This window comes from Platalea leucorodia (assembly GCF_965183815.1).
Source record: "Platalea leucorodia genome assembly, chromosome: Z".
Lineage (NCBI taxonomy): Eukaryota > Metazoa > Chordata > Aves > Pelecaniformes > Threskiornithidae > Platalea > Platalea leucorodia.
In genome coordinates this window covers 88,217,782-88,222,591 of record NC_138858.1, presented here as the reverse complement: position 1 = coordinate 88,222,591, position 4,810 = coordinate 88,217,782, and positions in this window count along the sequence as shown.

Here is a 4,810-nt window from a genome sequence, read left to right as displayed (position 1 = left end):
GTTGTATCTAAGTACTTTCCTTTATTTTGTGATACTTTTTTATTATTTAAAAATGAGAGCCCTACAGATTGTAAAACTTTTTTTTTTTTTTTTTTTGTGATCAGATAGTGAAAATATCCCTGGTTTACACCTTATGCAATGTTCTTAAACACAAGGTGACTCTGATTTTACTTCTTTTCATAGTTTGTGCATGGGAGAGAGAAACTTTACCTTACTTTAACCTGGGGAACAAGTGACAGGGAAAGATAATACAGAAGTACATTGCTGTTTTCAAACAGTCGCTGACATAAACCTTATACACAGACACCCCCCCGTATGGAGACATGTACATGCTGCAAGCTAGCTAAGCATCGACAGAAAATGAAACACCTGAAAATACTGCGTAGTTCATATTCCATATTCTGGTTCTACCATTGCTTTCATTTACTCTGAGTGAGCGAGAGTGTGTAAATACATTAACAGATATCAACCTCCCTCTTACATTTCTATAGGACTCTCTCTGTGTGGTAAGCTCTGCTTCATCTCCCTAAGCAGGAACCACGGGGCAGAAGGTTGTGCCCATTGTACTGCAAACACAGGTATTTGATCGAAAGCACAGATTGCGGAGAAGAAGGGTTTGTTTCCACAAAGTATTTTCAGCATGGTGCTGGCAAAGTTGCTGGCTTCTGGCGGGAGTCAGGACTGCTACGACGGCGGAGACAGTTCAGGATTGCACTGGGTTAACACCAGTGGTGTACACAGAGGCTTTGCTGGACTAGTTGTGGAGACCGTTCCCTTCCAGCTTGAATTAGGCAGGGATTTATTTTCTGTCAACTTAGAGGATATTGGTCCAAGCCCCTAATTTGAAAATTGGAGGGGAGAATTAAGGTGCCTCCATCTTGCTTTGCCCAGGGAGAATATTTGGTCTGCGTTTCATGACAGTTTGGCTGGGTTTAGCTAGGAAAAGTGAGGGCATCTGCAAGGAATACCCGGACTGGGAGTAGGTGTGGAAGTGACAGCGTTTCGTATAGTCCCTGAAAAGTAGTTTGCCCTGTGGGGTCAGACAAGCTGGTGCTTTTCTGGATTCTCCCCGCCCATCGCCAACATCTGCCAAAATCCCTTGTAGTGCACTGTTGGGTCATCAGAAGAAGCTATAGTGTTGATAAATATTACAAAAGTGTACTGCTCTTTCTATTAAGAATTTTTTCATATGGGTCTTTAGCCTCCTACTCATCTTGCTTTAAACATTTTGTACTTCTTTAGTTGTAATTAGCGGGGCAAAAATTGAACACAAAGCTTTTCTGCATGCTTTTGATCTGAAGTAGCATTTGGGCCTTTTTGAAGGGTGTAGTGCTGGATGTGGACACTGGAGGGCAAAGCAGTTGCATTTAGTGGCTTCCTAGGGCTGGGAGAGAAGGAGCAGCAATAATGTGTGCGGGTGGCTTTCCTGATGAGCTCGCAGCTTTATTCTTGCTTCCTTCCCAGCAGTGCAGTGAAAGGGTGGACTTCCAAGCCTGTTTTGATCCTGAAGGGTAAAGCTACATGGAAAGGATTTAGCATCCTGCGCTGACGTTAGTAAACTGAATGGGAACAGTGCATCCATTTGAGAAGTGGAGGAGGAAGGGAGGGAGATGGGGGTTTGTTAAGATTATTTGCAAGCTGGACAGCTGATCTTGCTGAGAAATACTGGTGAGCACCGTAGCATGTCCTCCGTCGGGCTGAGAGCTGTGGCTGCCAAATCCACTTCCACACCGCTGGTGTGAATATATGTGACAGTACTGCTCAGCTCTTGGCGACAGCATGCTGTCTGGGGGAGCGTTGGTGGGTTTTCCCCATCAGCCCAGCCTGTGAGGGGCTTTAGTTTGCTATCGATATTTCGAGTTAGACTTAGAAAGTTAGAAGAAATGAAAAGCTGATGTTACCAGCTCTGGCTGTCCCTAAAGGAGTTAACTGTGATGCCAAGGGACATGTAGCAAGACACATTGCACCTCTTTTTGTTGCATTAAGCCTTGCACGACCTTGGTCACGCTGCAGCTCTCACAAGAATTTAGGTTTGAAGGGAGGCTGACGTAGCTAGCACGGCTGGAGAGGCCAAACTGACACCAGCAATGTCTAGGTATGGTGGTGCGGGGATGCTCACGTAAAGTTTCTCCAGCTGCAGGGCTCAAGCTCAGCATTACACAATAGTTTTTGTTCACTGTGGGCTCTGCAGCCAGACAAGGTCCTCCTGCTTGTGCCCAGCAAGAGGGAAATAACTGTGAGAGCAGACCAGCAAGGGGGCAGGTACTGTATCAGCTGGCATGCATGCTTGGACCAGAAGGAAGAGAAAAGTAGGATTTGGCTAATGCGAAGCTTCCGAGTGTGTTACTGCTGCCTGGTAGGGGAAAGGCTGGTGTGGAAAGCCCACCTCTTCGTGAGCGGTCACCGCTTTTCCAGCTGGAGCGGTCAGAGAGGGACGTGAGCGTATTTAATGAGCAAAGGGATAGCACGTGGCTAGAAAGCTGCTTTTGCCGTGAGAAGCTGGCTGTCCTGGTGAGCTGACTAAATGTTCATGACATTTGTTTGCTGGTGGGTGATTCAGCAATACAGATCGGATGCTGGTTTGCTCCACAGCCTGAGCACGCACGGCTGGGCTAGGTCTGTGTAGACAAGCTCTTGGCATGCTCTGATAGGAATTCGCTTCTCCAAGACTGGTTGTAGCCCAAATTAGTTTGCAGATCGGATGCACGGCCAGACCGTGGCCTGCAGTGCTCAGCGAAACATCAAAACCTAGTTTCTGCATACGGTGTCATGTCCTGTGCCAATCAGCATGTATTATTTAGATATTCGGGGTGATGGGCTCAGGAGTCTGCTGGCACTGATCTGAAGGGGCAGACGTTGCCTAAGGTTTATGGTACCCTGTGCAGCTCATGAAGCTGGAAATCCCGTAACATCAGCTAACAGCTGGCAGGAGGGTGCGAAATGCCAGTATCTTATATTCCAAGGCATGTCTCCCGTTTCCCATGTGTGCAGTGAGTTCCCCCGGCCATGGCCGCAGTGGGATCCTGGCATCTCTTCCTTCCCCGCCTCCTCTGACTGGCTTTGTACAATGTGAGGAGGGCAAAGCTGTGTCGAAAGCATCTGTACGGCCCATCCAGACCCTCCCGGGGACAGGCGTTTGTCACAAAAAGCATCGCGTGAAAGCTCCTGTGGTTCCTGCCCTCTGTAACCAGCTCCGGAGTTGCATTTTGTACTACTGTAATCTGTGTGCTCCTGTTCTCCAGACCTGATGTGTGTCTACCATCTGCTTCTTTCTCTGTGCATTGTTCTTTTGATTACTGTTTTAGCTACACTTGTAGAGTTGCCTTTCTTTGACCGAATGTCTGAATGTGATATATTGTATATTTTAAAGTATTTACCCTATTTATATACTATATGTTACTGTTAAATAAATACAAGTTCCATTATCTGTAGTGGGGTTTTATTCTGCGCTGTCGGCAAGCAGGGGAGATGCTGCAAACCTCCTTTCTGTGCTCTGTAAGGCAGATCAGTCTGTTTCAAACTCAGATTCCCCCATTCCTTGCCCCGTAGCTCTCCTTCCTCGGGGATCTTCCTAAGAGCAGACCTGATTGTGGCAAAGAGGCGCGTGGAGGCCGCAGATGGGCTGAGCACACAGGCAGGATTGGACCATCCATGTCCTGTGTGAGGGACACAGACGGCTGCATTTCCAGGGTGGTTTGTAGTGGAAGCTGTGATCAGATCATACAGGCCCATCTTCATCAAAGGTGAGGGAAGTGTTGGCACCGCTGCACCCTGCAAATCAGCTCATTTTACCCTAAAGATTTCACTGGGAATGTGAAAAATTGTTGGAATTCCACTTAGCATAAATTACTGCTTCATTTCAGCCGTTTCCCCTGACTTGTGTGGAGTTAGGACAGCCGCATCCTTCTGTTTACCCAGCAAAACATACTATTTTTAGCTCTCATGTTATTTTGACTGTTTTGACTTATCAGCGAAGCCAAACCAACCATCAGCAGCCCTCTTTTTGCTTCCTGTCACACTGCGTGGGCATTTTCAGACAAATTAATCCTCCAACAACAACAGAAATATGATGCCCTCTCTTTCTCTATAGCAACCTTGCAAAATTACTCTAAAGCCCCAAATCTCGCATTGCAACACATTGCCCTCGGAGGAGTCGGCCAGTTAAGCAGAAAATTGCTGAGCAGCACCGTGCAATGTTCAGCAGTCCTATGAAGCAATTAGATGCCATTACCGAGAGGTCTTGAAACATCCCTCGGTGTTAAATCTTTTGGAAAACGGACTATGAAATCTCTCGGCAAGCTGCTGAGCTGGCCGGCAGCAGGGCAGTGTGCGTGCCCGTGCCTCGCGGTGACTCAGGCACATCATCTGACGGCCTCTGCAGCCGGCGTATCTGCATCGCTGCTCGCGTCTCGGCTGTTCCGCTGAAGATCCCTCCGTTTTTCCTTCCCATCCTGTGCCAATTTAATCAAACATCGAAAACTGCAAATTCACAGTGGAAATCTGGCGCTAGCTGTGCTCCATACCCAGAAAGACAGTAAGCCTCAAACCAAGGCTGCCTCTGAGCGAGCAGGTCTCACGCAAGCCTCTGTCCAGGCACATTTTCCATGAGCTCCTGATAGAAGAGAGATGTAAAAACAAAACAAACAACTTTATGGGATGAGATTTGCCCTTTTTAAGTTCCCCCGGGGCATTTCGTTCAGGAACAGGCTGTACAGCTTGATTGCTAAAAAAAAACCAAACCAATCTTGTGATGTCCTTTCCCAAACCCGGAGGCAGCCAGCAGGTACCTGATGGGAGCAAGCAGGAGGCA